At 36.5% G+C, this 19,287-nt stretch overlaps 1 pseudogene; it reads left to right on the top strand.

Moving 5' to 3' along the window:
- Positions 1 to 12,720: 12,720 nt before the first annotated feature.
- On the top strand, positions 12,721 to 18,392 carry LOC103657600 (annotated as a pseudogene).
- The last annotated feature ends 895 nt before the right edge of the window (positions 18,393 to 19,287 follow it).

Below are 19,287 nucleotides of genomic sequence, written 5' to 3'. Positions count from 1 at the left end.
TTTTTGTGCCACCAGACAAGGAAGTTATAAGACCTCAAGATTTGTGTCCATAAAGACACAAAAACCAATTGGAAGAAGCTCCCACTTTCCTAAAATGAGATAATTTAAACAAAAAAGAACAATAATTATTAAACACATCAAATATGTAAAAATGCAAGAGTACATAAAGACGGTTTGAAAACAACTAACCCATCCATCAATATTCGAGATCGCTTGCAGCACAAACTAGCTACTATCAAATTTTTTAAACACCAAAAAAAGGGCTTTTGGCTGGGGAGAGATGGAGGAGCCACTGTCTGTGGTCGTGGGTAATCTGGTTAATCGACACCAGCGCCTCCACCATGTTGCCTAATTTCGACCCTGACCAGATGAAAGTCGTGTACCTGAGGCGCACCAGGGGGGAAGTTGTGCCACTTCTGCCCTGGCTGAGAAGATGGCCGCCTGGGTCTGTCTCCAAAAACGTTTGGTGATGACATTGCCAAGGCAACTGGTGATTGGAAGGGTCTGAGGATTAACCATCAGAACAGACAGGCCCAGATTGAAGTGGTACCTTCTGCCTCTGCCCCGATGAGCAAAGCCCTCACGGAATTGTCAAGAGACAGAAAGTAGCAGAAAAACATTAAGCACAGCAGAAATACCACTTTTGATGAGATTGTCAACATTGCCCTAAAGATGCAGCACCTATCTTTACCCAGAGAACTCTCTAGAACCATTAAAGAGATCCTGGGGACTGCCCCATCTGTGGGCTGCAATGTTGATGGCTGCCACCCTCATGACATCATAGATGACATCAATTGTGCTTAGGTGGAATGCCCAGATTGTTAGGAGCTATGCAGGAAAATAATTTCAATAAAGGATCATTTGACAGCCCCCCAAATAAATACATAAATAAATACCCCAAAGAAAATAAATTTTTTAAGTAAAAGGAAAAGATCAGGTGTTTATCATGACATTCTTAAATTAACTATACTTGAAATAACCATACAGGTGATGATAATTCATGTAGAAATTCAGAATTAGAAATTAACCATTTTGCAATTCCTAATGAAATCATTGATTCATGTAAGAATAATCTGTATCCTAAAATTATTCGTCAAAAGTTTGCTGTAAACTTTTCAATGGAATGTTCAAAGTAACATCGGGACCCAGAAAACTCTACAAGAATTCTCAATGTCATTTAAAAAGAAACTTTAAGAACTAATGCTTTATACTAAAATTCCATTTTGAAATAGATTTTTCTGAAGTTTACACATACAAATTGCAAGATTTAGGGGGAGTGGTGAATTCTACAAACTGAAAGTCATTAGATTACAGACTTACCTCACCTAATGACTGTTCAGTAAAATATATTTCTCCATCACACTCTTGAGAAACTGTATCACTTTCGAAAACCCACTTTTAATTATGGTATAATGACTTCTTTTAATCCCCAAGTATGCCAAATACAAACTCTACAAGCAGTGCCCACTTGACATTATGGTTTCAAGCAGTTATACACCCAATTTACTCAACAAATGAAAGGACAAGAAAAATGACTAAGGAACATAAATATTATAATGAAAAAGATAAAACCACCTCTGTTGACACAACATATAGTTATCTTTCTTTAACTAAAAGTCAGAAAATAATTGTAGTATATGTAAATTAAAAATAGAAATGTCTAGAAATTACAAAGGTAGCTTGAAAAATAATGAAAAAGACAGGTAATCCAAAGCAAAAGTGAGTACAATATATAAACAACCACTTCTTCAAAGAAGAAATATAATTTGATGGTAAATATTCTTAAAATATTTAAGTTAATTCATAATCTAGGGAATAGAATCTAAAGCAGTATGAGGTATTAGAGATACAAGTGTTCACCCACTAGATCTTTAAAAGAAAAAATGTGTTCATGTCTTATTTAATATGTTGAGGGAGTTTAAAATGGGCACTTTTATGCACTTGAGTAGAATATAAATTAAGGAAATATATTTTAAAAGGCATTTTTACTATCTACTAAAATTTTGAAATGGTCAGAATTTTTGTCCTTGCAGTTCCACCTATTGAAAAATTATGTATATTTTTGCTCACGTTCATCATAATATAGGTACAAAAATAATCAATACAGTATGTTTGGGCAGCAAAAATGAGGAAACACCCTCATTGTGTAAAAGGGACCGTGTGAGTGTGGGATAATCTAATTTAGGTTAGATTTGAGAGTAAGGTTGTTCAGGATCAAAGAAGGCTCCTTTCCCAAAGAAATATAAAATGTGTTTTTTTTTTTTCAATTTTAAAGATAGATAAAAGGTAAATAGAAATGTAATGCCTATCTCTTTCCATTGAAGATATAATGTACAATAACTGATTCTAGCCACTCTTTCACGTGGAGATTTAGCTCTACAGAGAGAAGTGTTTCTGCTGGGAGTGTGTCAGGAGCCCCTGCCTTCGGGTAGAATATATGCTAAAAATAACTACTACTGATGAAGTGTTAAATTATATTTAATACTTGTAAAAGTTTGATACTGTGTTCTTAAAAATCTCTTGAGCCACAACCTTAATTTTATTTTTTCAGTTATGACAGCTATTAAGTTTATAAAGTTTACAACTCAAGTCCATTGTTCTTGCTTCATCGTTTGTGTGGTTTCCTTTCTCATTCTTCTTTAACAATTAAATTGATTTGTCTGGGTATGCTTTTTCTTTTTCCAAAGATAATCTTGAGGAAGTGCTGAAGTATTCCCTGTTCAGCAATTAAATTGACTTGTTAGATAAAATTCTGAGAAAAAGATGATACAACCAATCACATCTTCATAGCTACTTTCATTATTATTTTGGATATAACTTATTTTCACTGCTTTTAAGCCTCTAATATGCTCAGTGGTATAGAAGATGTTTGTTCAAGCTTCTCATTGACGTCTGTCACCTGTCTGTTTGTTACAGACCTGATGTTCAGTGTGGGGAGGCAAGACAGTTTCACGTTTTTATACTCTCTAGAGACTACATTTTCTTCCATGAACATGGTGAAATGTTTTCCTTGGCTGCTAATGCATTGTTCATGCTCTGGTCTTTGTTTCCCAAAGGCTAACTTGAGGAGGGCATGTGAGAACACAATTCTTCCTTCATTTTATTCTTCTGTGGAGTAAATGTGAGAGTTGAAAGGGGAAAGTGAAGCTCTTAGAGTTGAGAGTCAGAAAATGAGTTAAAATCCACGACGTGCTTATTATAAACGTGTGATCCTGGCCAATGTAGCCAATTTGCCTGAACTTCAGTTTCCCCGTTTATAAATAGGGATAACATTCCCCGATTTATATAGCTGGGCTTTTGCCAGTCTAAACTAAAACAACCTATTTAATCAGTTAAGACTTAGATTAACAATAATACCTGTATGATAGGGCTGTTTTGAGAATTCAATCAGTATTTGTAAAGGGCTTAAAATAATGTTTGACACACTGTAAATGTAAAGTGGTTGATAAATTTTTTTTAAAGATTTTATTTATTTATTTCACAGAGAGAGACAGCCAGAGAGAGAGGGAACACAAGGAGGGGGAGTGGGAGAAGAAGAAGCAGGCTCCCAGTGGAAGAGCCTGACGTGGGGCTCGATCCCAGAATGCTGGGATCACGCCCTGAGCCGAAGGCAGACGCTTAACGACTGCACCACCCAGGCTCCCCTAAAGTGGTTGATAAATTAAAAAAAATAAAACACATGGTGTGAACTGATGTATGTAATTTGGTTACAAAGATGCGGCTGGATGACCCAGGGAAGTCATGTAATACTTCATAGAGGAGGCTACATTTGACCCGGGCTTTAAGTGTTGGGGAACAGCTGAGTGAATGGAGTATTAAAAAAGAGAGTGCCATGTGCAAAAGAAAACGAAAAGGTACAGATCTGGAAATCCAAGAGTTTCCAAAAAGAACAATACGTCTTTTCTTTGGCTGGAGTGACCCATTTTAAAATAAAAGAGTGGAAAAGAAAAGATTGAACAGGTAGGTTAGAAAAGAGAGCCAGGAAGTTGTTGAACGCCTTTCTTTTCCTGGCAATGGGGAGCAGAAGATAGTAATTTTGCAGCCCATTGTAAGATCAAATCATAAAGGTTGTAGGAGGAAGACCAGTTTTGAGGCATTGTGGCAAACTAGGGGAAAGAAGGATGAAAAGGAGAACATACAAAGTAAATGAAGAAGAAAAGTAAAATACTGCAAATACGAAACCAGAATTTTGTAGGCAATAAAGGAAAGAGAGAATTCAAAGGTGATTCTAATGTTTTTAGACTATGAGTGGGAATAGGGTTCTATTACCAAAGGAGCAGTAGGTAGATAGCTGATATTTCAGATTTGACTGCACAATGGTATTTTGCTATTTTTTTCCAATTTTAGTTTTCTATAAATCTTAGTAAGAGAATATTTGTAATTGCAACATGCCTACTCATTGGGAGAAAATGCACACATCTACAGACACACCACCACCACCACCATCATTGTAATCATTGGTTTCTAAAAGAACATGAAAACGCTATTTAAAAAGTATTTAATTTTCTAAATCATTGACAAAATGGCATTTCATTATTACTTTTAAAATTATTTTTTAAAGATTTTATTTATTTATTTGTCAGAGAGAGAGAGAGAGAAATAGAGAGCCAGCACAAGCAGGGGAAGCTGCAGACAGAGGAAGAAGCAGGCTCCCCGCTGAGCAAGGAGCCCCATGCAGGACTCGATCCCAGGACCCTGGGATCATGACCTGAGCCAAAAGCAGACACTTAACCAACTAAACCACCCAGGAGTCCCAGCATTTTAAATAATAAAGGTAAAAATATTTTTTCTTTTCCTCTTTTTCCCCATCTTTCCCTTTACCATTCTAAGCAATTCAGTCCTAGAACTACGAAGTGGCCCAGTGATGAAGGCATGTGGACTCATGCGTGTGAGCTGGAGAGGCACAGAGGACTAGAGTGGGTTACCAGAGCTGGGTGATGGAACCTGACTAGGCTGAGAGCTCACACACTGTGATAAGGGTAAAGGGGCTCTTCTTCTGGCCACATAAATAATATTAATTAATTTTAACTCATTGAATAAAGTAGTAATCATGAGTTCATATTGACATAAATAAACAAGTAGAATAAGTGAAAAGTTAGATGAGGAACGAGGCTACTTACATTGTTTCAATGTATCCGTCTACAAAATATTTGTCAATCGTAAAAGGAAGAAAAGAGTAACTCTACAATGGAGGACACTGCCGGACACCGCCTTAATCAACCAGTCCAAGCGATCATCATCAGTATCAGGTAAAACTAAAAATCACGTGCCACCGACTAAGGCGCCGGCTTCTGTGGTTTTCCTGGAAAAGACAATCATGCACAGATAATCATGAGGAAGCATCAGACAAACGCAGATGGAGGAACAGTCTACAAAATGATTTTCTTATACTTCAAAAGTTTTAAGATCATGAAACTCAAGGAAACACAGAGAACTATTCTAGTTTGAAGGAAACTAGAGTCATGCCAAGTGAATGCCACCAATGATTCTGAACCTGATCAATTTGCTACAAAAAAAAAAAAAAAGGATGGTGTCAGGGGATAACTCACAAAATTTGAGTGGGGTTTAAGGACGAAATGAATATGGCATATCAGTGTTAATTTTCAGGTTGAGACTTTTGTACTGTGGTTATGTGAGAGCCATGTATATAATTACAAGATATGTATTAAAGAATTTGGGGTTGATGGGGTACCAGCTTAGCAATACACTCTCAACATTTTAAGAAAAAAATCTTCGTGGTGGCTGAGTGTGGTTGGAGAGGAATGCAGTGATGAGCCCTGTGCTTCAAAGAAAAAAAAAAAGAAAAAAGAAAAAGTTTTTGTGTTATACTTATTACTTTTCTATAATTTTGAAATTGTTCAAAAACCAACTATTAAAAATGAATAGCATTTCCATACATTATCTTAATGGTAGGTATTGTGTAATTACTTTACCTTTTTAAAATTCCTTACTGCCTGTTTAGAATATCTTTTCATTCATTATCAAATATACGCATATATATTTCTGTTTTACTGAAGACTATATCCATTTTTGATAACTTATTCTTATACATAGTTTACTGTACATTTAATATTTCTATGAATATAGCCAAGTAGATATTTTCAAAACTACTTCAAAATTAACAGTCTTATCAAGCCCTACATTTTCTATGACTCACTGGAGAGGGGTAATATAATTCTCCTTCAAGGAGGGGAATATATACTCAAAGAGGAAAGTGATAATAGCTTCTGTAGACAAACGATACCTTTATCTTATGTATCTGTGAAATTACGGGACCACCACTTTAAAAGGACCTCAAAGGGTCTTTAATACTGTGGCTATTAAGCTTAAATAACCATGTACTGCTTTCCTCAGGATAAATCCTTTATGGAACCCCAATATCTAAAGTAGTTAATATCGATCTGCCCTGCTCACAACATAAATGAAGGCCCCAGAGCATTGTCTGCTTGGCTCTTCCTTCATTCCCAAAGAGGACCCTTGGCCATCAGAAAAGAATCCCTAGAAATTCATTCACTACAATTTGAAAAGCATTTTCTGTACCATTTCATATTTAATGTATGAATCCTCTCTCAGCATATCCAGGACAGAATTATATATTTTCCAGCTTTATTTTTTATAGTTCCAGTAAAAAGAACTCACTAATTTCTAAGACAGTCTATTCCCATTTAGACAGTACAAAATATCTGTCACTTAAAAGACAAAAATAACTAAAGAAGCCACCTTTGTGATAAAAATATCCATGTTATTTTCTATTATCTATAATAAGAGGAGTAACAAGAGCCAAAAAAGAGACATGGCACAAAATGAGCCAAGTCTAAGGTCAATAATAAGTCCTATTTTTAATTCCAAATGCACTTTTTGAACGATTATATTTATTTATTTGAGAGAGAGAGAGAGTGCACTAGCAGGGGTAGGGGCAGAGGAGGAGAGAGAAACAGACTCCTCACTCATCAGGGAGCCAGACGTGGGGCTCAATCCCAGGACCCTGGGATCATGACCTGAGTGGAAGGCAGACACTTAACTGACTGAGCCACCCGGTGCCCCAAATGCCTTTTCTATGTATTGCAATTTATGGCTAAAATTTTAAAATATGTATGTACTACAAAATATGATATATATTCCTAAATAACTGCAGTTTATTAAAGTTTTAATTAATGCTAACAAGTAGCTTTATTAACAGTTAACTTATTCATATAGGATATTCTATAAATTTTTGTGTAATTTTGTAACAATGGGAAAGTTAATTACCAATTGCCATTTCTTGCATATTGACTTAGTGACAGGTCCTAATCTATGTGATAGGGATACACAATAGAGGATAAGGCAAGGAGAGTCCCTGACAGCGTGCAGATTAAATCCTGGAAGTGAGGAACTACTTAAAGCAGATATAGACTAAACACATAATATGAATTATAATTTAGTAAAGTTAAAGATAGGTACCATATACAGATTTAGTTATTTTGAATCTTTTTATTTCTTCATTATTATGATACCACAATATGGGTTTTCATGATAGACATTATATCTTTAATACTAAATGTTGTTATATGTGGTATCTCTGAGAAGATACATATATAAACATATATATTTGCTTCCTCATGGTTATCATTAGTATTTATTCTTAATAATCTTAGCAGAAGATTAATACTCTCCTTCGCATGTCAATTAAACATGTTATGGTAAATTCCAAAATAATTCATTCCATTTTTGGACCTAAGTATCCTAATAACCCATGCAGACCACTGAAAAACAAAAGAAAATAAATAGCATATAATATATATTCCAAATCATCTCTTATTTTGAAATTCATTAACATGACAGATATTATGTCTAGAAACATGAGCCCTTTGTTACAGATAATTTATTCATATAATTTAGCTGATTCAAAGTGCAATATGGTAAGTTTCCCTTGATACTAAAAATTTTAATGATCAAATATGAGAATGGGAGAAGAAAGGTATTTTATTCTTAAAATAACTATTATATTAAAGTCTCCCAAGACCTTTTAAAAGAAAAAGCAATTAACAAAAGAATTGACCTAATTTTATAAGCCGTCTAAACTATATCTCTTTTCCTTTGTTAATATCTACTAAGTCTTCTTACCTTTATACTCTTACCATGAGCTGGTTCCCCATTTTTTTGTTCTGAAATCTCCTTGATTCTCATAGTTTTATACTATATATATAATTCCGATATAAATATATGTATCATAAATAAACTGTATTTTATTCCAGTTTTTAATCCTTCTTTTTGAAACCTGAAAAACTTCATTCTTGTTCAATAAAAAGCATTACACAGGTTAATAAAGTAACTGTAAATACATAATCATTTTTCACGAATGTTTACTAGATATTTCTGCATTTAATTCTTGCATCAATCACAGCTTATCTTCAAGGATCACTGAGTATGTCTACACCTTAGAAATGCTATTTTAGAACTGTCGATAGGTTTTACAGACTAACACAAAACATACATGAAAAAGAAAGATATGTTTAATAGCACTTCTACTCAGTAAGCAAATTTGATTTTCTAGTTTTTAGGAAAGAATATATGTTCCCCAGAGTCTCAGTCTATAAAAAAAAAGACTTCATGTACACTATTGACTATTAAAAACACAACAGAATCTGTATTTAAAATGATAATAAGCCTCATGTTTATGCATATAAGACTAATGTACACATCAGTGACTCAAGTTCCAAGCCTGATATGTAAAGTTGGACAAGGTTCAAATGTGTGTTCCATTTGCTTGGTAAGCTTTTATACATTAAATATATATATATATGAGAGATGAAATGTAATTTTGGAGAAATTAACCTTGAAATGTTCATAATTATATAGATAAGCACACAAGGTTTCAATGGTAATGCTAACTTGGGTCAAATCTTCTAGAATAACACCTGATGAAATCAGTGATTGGTAGAGAGCTCCCACTGATCTATTAATTAATGCTTGCTAGCTAGGTAGGCACATACATTTTTCTCAGTATTTCTGGGTAAGTTTGGCTGCATCTGTCGCTTGAACTCCATTTTGATAACATGATATTTTGACGGTATTGGTACAAAATGGCCATCAATGCATTATATATATATATATATATATATATATATATATATATATATAAAATGCATTATAATTTAATTTTTAAAATCAGTACTAATAGTCTTGTTAGACATGATTATTATCCCCATTTTATAGATGTGTAAACTGAGGCTCAGAGAGAAAAAATACAAGTATTGAAAAATACTCACAAGGTTTTTAGGAAAGCAAGCTAAGATCAGGCCTTTGGAATGAAAATGAAATTTAACAAGATAATTTATATATGCCTGGAGGTGGTATGAAGTGTCTTACTAAAGAAAATGTTCTTAGATGCTTTGTATTGAGAAGATGGAGAGAACGACTTTTAGGACTTTTGTATACACAATAACGGTGATGGTCTTATTAAGCACTTCCAGAAAACAAACAACATTCCAGGCACTTACACTTGTCATCTCTCTTAATTAATGCACAAACTTATGAGGTAGTCATTATTATCCTTATATTGCAGGTAAGAGAACTGAAATCTAGAGAGTTTCAGCAATTTGCCCATAGTAAAAGCAGTGAATGTGTAGGTTTCAATCTCATCCCTGACAGGACCTATAACCTGAGAACATGAGTTCAAATCAATCTATGTTTCATTATCCACATTCAGTTCTGAAATTACATAAGGTCCAGGCATAAAGCCTGTGCTTAATTTTAAATACATTGAATTAAGGTCAGCATGAAGCCTACATGCCACACTGAAGAGTCTGGGAAAATGTTTTAATTTTGTACTTTGTCTTAATTTTAGTTTAATTAAGTTGTAATAAAGACAGCTTTCTGAAATATTTTATATATATAAGGAAAAACAGTTATAGAAAAAAGGCATCATAGAGACATTGAATTGAGAAATATATAAAAGAAGATTTAAAATAATATTGAATGCAATTATAAACAAAATGTTAAGAATCATAAAGTGGGAGGAAGAAGAGATGCTGGGCCCAACATCAGTCACCGAACAAAGATGCCTTTCTCAGCAAGTCAGGCAAGGGCAGAAAGAGCTCAAGCCCTGGTTCACGCTCCAGGGCCCGTGCCACCTCTGATTTCTTCCACTTGGCCTTTTCATATCTTCAACCTCCATCCTGAAAGAACATTGTCAAAGATAAAATTTTCTACAAACTTGGATGATAAAGTCAATATGGTAGAAACACCAAAAATAGCTAGAAGTGCCTGAAAAGAGCTTTAATTCATACCCAAAATTATTTGTTTTATATTTATGTAGTCTGCAATTTCTGAGTTTGGGGGTCGAGTGGGGTGAGAAAAAGCAAAATATTCCATATAGAACACTTTGAAGATAATAACCTGGAAATAATCTTGGAAATAATCAGCCAGAGTCAAAACTAACTGAAAAGTAATTTGTTGAGTGCCTGGGTGGCTCAGTTGGTTGAGCGTCGGACTCGATCTCAGCTTACATCTGGATCTTAGGTCCTGAGTTCAATCCCTACATTGGGCTCCATGTTGGGTGTGGAAACTACTTAAAAAAAGGGACAATTTGTTCGACCAGCAAACACATGATAACCCCCTCTACCTCTACCTCTCTTCCCCCTACATCCAGACACAAAGTATAACAAAATGAGACCCTTTTGGTATTATACTGAATTTTAAATCATCAGGTCTAAACTACTTATGTCCACGTGGTTACAAGGGAGACTGTAGGAAAAAAAATGCCTTCTGATCTTTTACAGATGGTCAAAAGTATACTTTGTCTATAAAAATGTTCATTTGTTGTCCGTATGTTAATGAGAAACCAAAGATCCAAAGATCAGGACATTATTTTTAATTTATTCCTACATTTCTTAAAAGAAGGACTGAATTACAAAACTTGATGGTGTTATGGGTTACACAAAGCACCCCCCCAAAAAAAATTATGTGTTGAAGTTTTAACTCTCAATACCTCAGAAAATGACCTTTTTTGGAAATAGGATGTTGGGGATGTCATTAGTTAACAAGAGATCTATAGAGTAGGCCCTAATCATATATGATTGGTATCCTTTTAAGAGGCGGAAATTTCTGCACAGGCACACATATAGGGGAACATGTGTACATGAAGACAGCCATCTACAAGCCAAAAAGAAAGACCTAGAACACATCCTTCCCTTACACCCTTCAGAAGGAACCAACCTTGTCAACACCTTTGAACGGTGAGACAATAAATGTCTATTGTTTAAGCCACCCAGTGTGTGGTACTTGGTGAAGGCAAACTACTACATATGGCGTTATGTCAAAAATAATATGAAAATCAAAAAACTCTAGTATTGGCGTAATAATAGGACAATGGGAAGCACACAGAATTGATCATTAGGAGACTGATGATCCTAGTTGGAATTAGTCTTCACTAATTTGCTATAAACATGTTTTCAGAATGCTTTGAAATAACTAAACTTTACTGAAATATATCAAATTAATTAGTTCACTTTAAAATGTTTCAGAAAGAATGTCATCATAGATATATAGTGCTGTGTAAATGCTGGTAATGAAATTTATTAAACATCATCAAAATTTCTCCATTAGGATAATCATTGAAATGGTAAAATAGGTCACAGGTATTTTTATTAAAAAAAGATTTTTTTAAACTTCTTCCTTGGATTTGCCTGATCAAATCGCCTGCTTCCAGTTTGGAAGGTGATGAAATTTAGCTCTTAGATCCTAGAATCCAAAATACAACAATTTAAATGGCAGTTTGAATTAAAATCACAGCCTTCTATTTCTTTTTGTAAGTGCTCAATCGTCAAACAATGCTAATTTGGAATAACACCACCTTATCTGAAATGCTAGGAGGGAGGTACAATGAAAATCCACTGTGCGATAGTTTATGTACAAAACTTCCTCCTCGTTTGCAGTGTATTGGCTTATATGTTGTCCTTCTCCACTAAACCTGAACCCCTCCAGAGATAAGTACCTATGACAGTGGCTCCAGCCTACTCAGGATTCAGTGCTTAATAAAGGAGAAAGGGGAAGGCCTGAAAGATTGGACAGAGACGAAAAAGAAGAAAACTGTAAAGGAAAAGCTGTGTAATTTCTAAGGGACTATTGATTCATGTCTAATTAATTTTCCCCTATCTCAGTCTGAATTATAATTTTCAGTTATCAGTAATCTTCCTGGTGGCATGCTCTAATCCAAAACAGAGCGCGATACATTTCTTCCTGGACTTGCAGGAAGATATGACAGCAGCTGGTTGACTTCTGCAAGGATACATCCACTGTATGGGACCACATACCTTATGTATGAGAGGGAGAGAAAAGAAGGAACGTTCAGGTTGGGTGTTGGGGAGGAGGTGTGTATAAAACATCTTTAGACCTTATACAAAGAATATTTTATTATTTTGGTTCAATTCAGGGCAGACTTCCATGCTACCATCCAATTTTTATTTGTGTAATTCCTCCACTTTTGTGTGTATGGCTTAGGAAAGAGAGGCCATGGAAAGAGTTAAATCATGTTGTACTCCTTGAAGAAAAACTCAATAAACATTTATTCACTGGCTAAGATTAATTTTCAAATTACACAATTTATAACCATAGTGTCTCTTCTAAAATTATTGACACAAAATCAAAAATAGGTTATTGAAGTTACTAAATATATTTTCAAAAACCGCAGTTCTGAAGCAATGTTGAAATTTTAGTATTAATTTCCTAACTCATCTTTATTCTGTGTCCAAAATATAATTTACCTATGGGAAAATACAAGGTTTTTATGCTTAAAAGATTGATAGTGAAGGAAATTTTACTTTACACAGAATCCACTTAAAATAGTTTCAGCTTAGTCCCTTTGACAAGGCACAAAATTATGTTTAGGATTAATAGTACAGTTTCTGTAACTGAACTACTTGTATTTTAAGTCTGATTCAATACTGATTTTATCAACATCTAATTATGTGATGCTGGCCATGTAGTTTAATGCCTAAGTCTCAAGTTTTAACAAATGGCAGGTACCTATCATACAGAGTAGTGTAAGTATTAAATGAGGTGGTATCTGCAACATTCCTAACATCGTGCTGCAAGTCCCATGAAATAGCTATTGCAGACGCTTAGAGATAGAGTCTACCATCCGAAGTAAAAATGCATATACCACACTTCTTTCTGCCTTTCGTATTAAATATACAATTAAGATCCACTGGGAGCAGACATTTGCAATAGGGGAGCGGCAAAAATAAATCAGCAGGGGCTCTGCACGCTGGAGTAGGAGTTAGGAAAAGAAAATCCTTTTGCCCTGTTTATTACCTAACAAACTGACAATGATCCTTATTTTCCCAAGTAACCCCTCCTTTAGCTCTTAAGATGTCCTGCCACAGGCTAGTCCAAGAAACTTGCGTCAGTTGGTGGCTAGGGAGTGGGGGTGCAGCTTTCAGGGCCAGGATAAGACAATCAGAGGTTTGTCAAGGTTTCTTACTGCCAAAGAGTACACATTTTCTAGACCCGGTCCTGACCAGTAAAGAAGATGAAACCTGTTCACTGCTGCTCACTCTAAGTAAGGACTACTTCGGATATTTTTCATCGCCTTTCCCCATGTTCAGCAATTACCTGCCAACTATAATCAGTTAGCCTCAGAAGTGTTCGTTCTAGCCTTAGATAGAGACTAAGATCCCCCCAAGAATCAGCAAGCCTCCCCCCGACCAGCTCAGACTATACTACCCAAACTGTTAACGTCCTCTCCTGTACTTGGGGGGCTTTCTTTACCAAAGAACATGAGACATGGCACCCTTTCTCCACACAAAATGTTGCTGTAACATTGGATCTCAGATTACAGCAATTCAAGGCAAATTCAAGACTTTGATTTTGTCAAAGTCCTAGGACTTCATACACAATCTATCGAATGTCTTCGTAAAGCTGAAACACCGAAATAAGTAATGTTTGATAATCTACAAGATCTGCTCCAGGTTATTTTCAGCAAGACTACTTTTTAGCAGCTGGTAGCCTTTCTCATTGAAAAAAAAAAAAGAAAAGAAAGAAAGAAAGAAAGAAAGAAAGAAAGAAAGAAAGAAAGAAAGAAAAAGAAAAGCGTTAACAGTTATCTTGTTCCGTAATTAGTAATTAACCAGATGATTATAATGCAAAGATGTGTGCTGTGATTGAAGTAGGTATGGGGTACTAGGGAGCACTGATGAGGGCAACAAATTTGAATTACTGTAGTAGGCTCTAGAGGGGAAAAGGGGGAAAAAAGAAAAGCTTTCTTTTAAAGCAGGGTTAAGAGATCAATCTTGGAGTAACTGCAATCAGCAGGAGAGCAGCTTTCAACCATGAGAACTTGAAAATCATTCATCTTGGCAAGGGAAAAGGTCAATGGCTTTAAATTTAGACAGATTTGGGTTCAAATTTGGTCTTTTCCATTTACTCTAAATAAAATTGAGGTCATTTCTCATCTCCTCTAAACTTTTGTTTATCTAAAATATTGGAATATGTATTTCATTTCAAAGATTAAATTTGTCTTTATTGAAAGCCAGTGGAGGTCATGAGGCAGACAGGCTTCCCTCAGAGTTCTCACAAATTAGCTGGAAAATGGTAAGACCAGATAGAGAGATAGTATAGGGTAATAATAGGGTAATGGCTAACTGCTTGGTGCTGGAGTCAGTCTTTCCAGGTTTGATTCCTGGTTCCATTACCTATAAAACTGGCTTTTGTTAATTTACTTAATTTCTCATCTATGAAATGGGGTTATCAGTGTTTCTACTTTGTATGGCTGTGGATTGAGTGAGTTAATCTGTATGAACATTTAGAAAGGACTTTGAAGTGTTTTAAACATTCACTTTTAGGATATGTACCTGCCCCTGTTTTGTACTTCTTCCCAGGAACAAAGAAATTCTGCATTCGGCTGCTCCTGCCTCCTCTTGGCCAGATCAATCACTTTTCTGTATATGACATCCTACTATGTATCTTTTCCATTGGCGCTGAAACAGGCTGGAAACTCTCTAACCCTAAAAAAAAAAAAAAAAAAAAAAATCCTTTCTCCAAGGTCAGTTTACCACCTAACTACCGCCCTGTATTCTTGCCTTCAGGACCCAATGTAAGAAATTTCTTCGTCATCACAAAATGGAAAGGAAGGTGAAGCTGTGGGCACTTTTTATGCCCTCCTCAGTTTCATTCTTGAGGAACTGAGAACTTAATCTTCTAAAATGTCAAAAAGATCATCTTACACCCCACCTCCCACCCCAGCTCCTGCAACACAAATGCCCAGCACACCAGGTTTTGTGGGATACAATCCATACAGTCATCTCACCTACAACAACTACAGGCTGGAGGGAAAGCGGTCACTAACAGCCGTCTCGGCATCTTCTGGTATTACCATTCCAAACACCCAAGGCCACAGGTAAGCCGCTGATGCCCCACGTGGGGTAGAGCAGACAGTTCTGGGACCAACCCTGACCTAATGTTGTGGGAGATTGGCAAGAGTATGGGTGGCCTGTGGCGAGATCTCGCTAATGAAAAAACAAGAATATGTAAATGCAGAAAAGAGAGAGTACGATGAATCTACGAAAGCCGATCATAATTCCCCTGCATACTTTGCTTACATAAATGCAGAAAGTCCTACAGAAGCTGCTTTGGAGGAAGGAAGTGGACAGAGACAGGAGAAAGTCGCACGGAGAAAGGAGAACCTCACGCGAGCCTTCTGCAGAAGATCCAGATGATTACGATGAGGGCTGTCAGGGAGCATGGTACAGCCACCGTCAGCTTCCAGAGAAACCACCCCGTATGAGTGAGATCCTCAGTGAGGGTGCGGTGCCAGACGTTCGGTCCGCTGTCACAACAGCTAGAAAGCAGGTCCAGTCCTAACGGCTCATCAGCAAACACTAGGGGCTGAACTTCAAATAGAGGAGTGACACCAGGAAAAGAAGAGGAAATTCCTGGAAAGTACAGATTCTTTGAACAACGAACATAAAAGTGTGTGCAGTTTGAAAGTAGACGTGGGTATGGAAAAAAATGCCCCTGAAATTGTACAGGCAGAGGGACAGGTTCTAGAAAGGCAGGGGAAAAGGGAGAAGGAGGTGGCAGAGCGAGCTGAGGGCAGTCAGAGCGGCATGGTTCCTGCGAAGAGCAAGCTGCTGGAAAGACTGAGCAATGGGAGAGCACGAGAGCGGCCCGATGGAGACAGAGGAGACACACCTTGAAGAAGCGACAGAAAGCCATTAGAGCGATGAGGAAGGCACATCTACTCTTGAAGACAAGGAGAGCGGGCAGGAGGAGGAGCCCCGAGGTGGTAACATGGTCTCAGAGAGCAGCAACGGAGGAGCCACCCAGGGACCCCACCCCCGAAGACAAGAAAGAATCATGTTGCCTTGTTTTACGTGTTCTAAATACTTTTTTAAATAAAAAAAGAAGAGAAGAGAAGAGAAGAGAAGAGAAAGAAAAAAAAAGAAAAGAAGAGAAAAGAAAAGAAAAGAAAAGAAAAGAAAAGAAAAGAAAAGAAAAGAAAAAGAAAAGAGATTTCATCATCATGCTTTCATTAGTCACTCCATTCCATCCTGTCTACTCACCCCTCTACTTAGCTCTTCTTTTCTGCATCACTGTTCTTCATATCACTGAGTCCGGGGAATACTTTCCAACTTTCACCTCGCCTGATATTTCAGAAGCAATTGTACTACCTCTCAGTTAACATTAAATCACTGCCTCTAAATAAAATAATATTCATAACAACAGTCATAAAAACGACAGCACGTTGCTTTGGTTTATTCGATACCACCCACTTCTGGCTTTCCTCTTAGACTCTAATTCTCCCTTCTCAACCACATGGATGGTCCATTTTTTTCCATCCAATCCTTCACTGTTGAATTTCTTTGCGGTTTGTCACTGGTCATATGATATTGCCAGCTCAACGTCTTTCCGTTAAGGGTTCACACCATACCCATGGCTTCCGTTGTTAGGAATATGTAAATATGTGTTTGCATGTCAGCCTTTTGGAATTCTAGCCCCATCTATCTGGCTACCTGCCTATTTGTATGTTTCCATGTTCGATGGTGAACTTGCAGCGTCTTCCTCTAATGGCTCCTATCTTGATGAATGATAACAGCTTCCATCCAATTGTACAAGTTGGAAACTGAGAATCGTTCAAGACACTCTCCTATCTCTCATCCCCATATCAGGGAGGTCTGAAGCTCTATTGATTTTGCCTCCTAAATAGCTCTCAGACTCTGCATCTCTCAGCATCTTTTCTGCCAGGATCCTAATCCAAGCGATCACCTGCTGTTCCCTGAATTAATGCAACACCCTTCTAAACGGTCCACTTTCTTTCTGTTCTGCAGATCTCGTCTCTATAGTCCAGGCAAATCGATTATTTAACAACGCAAATCTGACTGCATCTCTCTTGTTCAGAAGTTTTCATTGGCTTCCCCACTTTGAACGTGTGCAAGGTCTGCCGTTATCTGGGCTGCTCTTCACTCTGTAGCTTTATCTCTCACATTTTTCTTTTCTTTCTTTCACTCTGACTTTCGTTTCCTCTGGTGAGCAATAGTACTCCCTGTCTTAAGCCATCACACACAATGTTCCCTCTGCTCCAACCATTCTGACTTTTCTCTCTCTCTCTTTTTTTTCTCTTGTCAGCTAACCCTCATCCTTTAGATTTCAATGAAAAGATCAAAGTTTTTATTTTCAAGCAAATGCTGAGGACATTTATCTAGACTGAGTTAGATTTTTCATTTACAGTACACCGCATTTGTCCTGCATAACACCTATCTTATTTTTAAGAACTGGTTCTCTCACTAGACTGCACTGTTTGATGACAGCAAAATGGTGTCTCCTTTACTCGCAATTAAGTTCTTGAATTTTTAAAGGGCTATAAATCCCAAATTCCAGCAACATTTGTTAGAGTCATTTATTTTTTTTCTCCCAGGTTCTCCTGAAAAAATTTGTCTTTGCCATCTGGGTTTGAGACAAACATATAACTTCCCTAAAACTTGTATTCTAATTTATATTCCTTCATCCGGTAAAGTTAGATCACTTTTCATACCATGTCATACTTGCTCATGCAGTCCTAGGACAAGGAGTTTGAATTACTCTATCACTTTAGGGGATGTTCAATAAAAGAGTTACCTGCAGTAAAAAAAAAAAAAAAGAAAAAAATTCATAGCATATTCCGGGTATTTCTTGGATATAACATATGAAAAGAAAGATCTGCTTCTTTTTATATTTTAATAAACTTTCCTAGTGTTAACACTAAAGTCACTTAGAGAATGTTCCTCTCAAGCTCTTTCATAGTGAAATCCCATTAGACTTTAATTTGCTTTATTTGGAAAATGAAGGTACAAATCTCACCTTAAATAGTTCAGGGACACATACATACCAAAAGAACAAGGGAGATCCCAGCAGCTTCCAGAGTCTCGGAAGTTCAGTTTCAGGTCACTAGCACCATCCTATCTCTCGGCATAGACAATGGAATGAGGTAGTGAGGTAACGCTAGGTAGGTGGGCAATGAAACGAGGTAGCAAATTGCTGTGGACCGGTAAAAACAAGATTTGGGGTCCACTTGCTAAGGCAATGAACCTGGAGTTACCTTTCATTCTTTAGCAGTTTATAACACATCAAACCAAAGTAAACCCCAATGGGCAGGATAGAAAGGAGGAGAACAGAAAAATCATAGATTGGTGTAGAAAATGTGAGATAAATTAGATAGGGAGGTAAGGTGGGAAAGAAGGAGGTTTTGTAGGTCACAGAAATGATAGCACGATCTCAGTGGCCCACAAAACTCCAATTTATATTGTATTATTCTCCCAGAATGCTGTGTCTAAATTTTATTTGGCCAGTTTATAAAATGTTTTTTTTTTTTGCTTTCAATTTTGAATAAATATTAACTCTTTGATTCAGTCAATATTTATTATATTTCTTTTATATATATATATCTTGAGTATAATGGTGTATATATATTAATGTATACATATATTAGTATAATAGTGTGTGTGTGTATATATATATAGTCCCATAATGTATAAAAATATGTATAAGAGGGGCGCCTGGGTGACTCAGTCTGTTAAGCATCTGCCTTCAGCTCAAGTCATGATCCCAGAGTCCTGGGATCAGCCCCCACACTGGGCTCCCTGCTCAGCGTGGAGCCTGCTTCTCCCTCTCCCTCTGCCTGCCACTCCCCCTGCTTGTGCTCTCTCGCTGTGTCAAATAAATAAATAAAATCTTTAAAAAAAGAATATGTATAAGAATACTGCTCTAAGATGTTGAGAAAATAATCATCAACTCAGTGGATTCAGTAGCTTTTCAAGGGGTGCTCGAGTTACC

This window comes from Ursus maritimus, unplaced genomic scaffold (assembly GCF_017311325.1).
Source record: "Ursus maritimus isolate PB19 unplaced genomic scaffold, ASM1731132v1 scaffold_10, whole genome shotgun sequence".
NCBI classification, from domain to species: Eukaryota; Metazoa; Chordata; class Mammalia; order Carnivora; family Ursidae; genus Ursus; species Ursus maritimus.
Note: the sequence above shows the minus strand (reverse complement) of the source record. Positions and strands in the feature narration are given on the sequence as shown.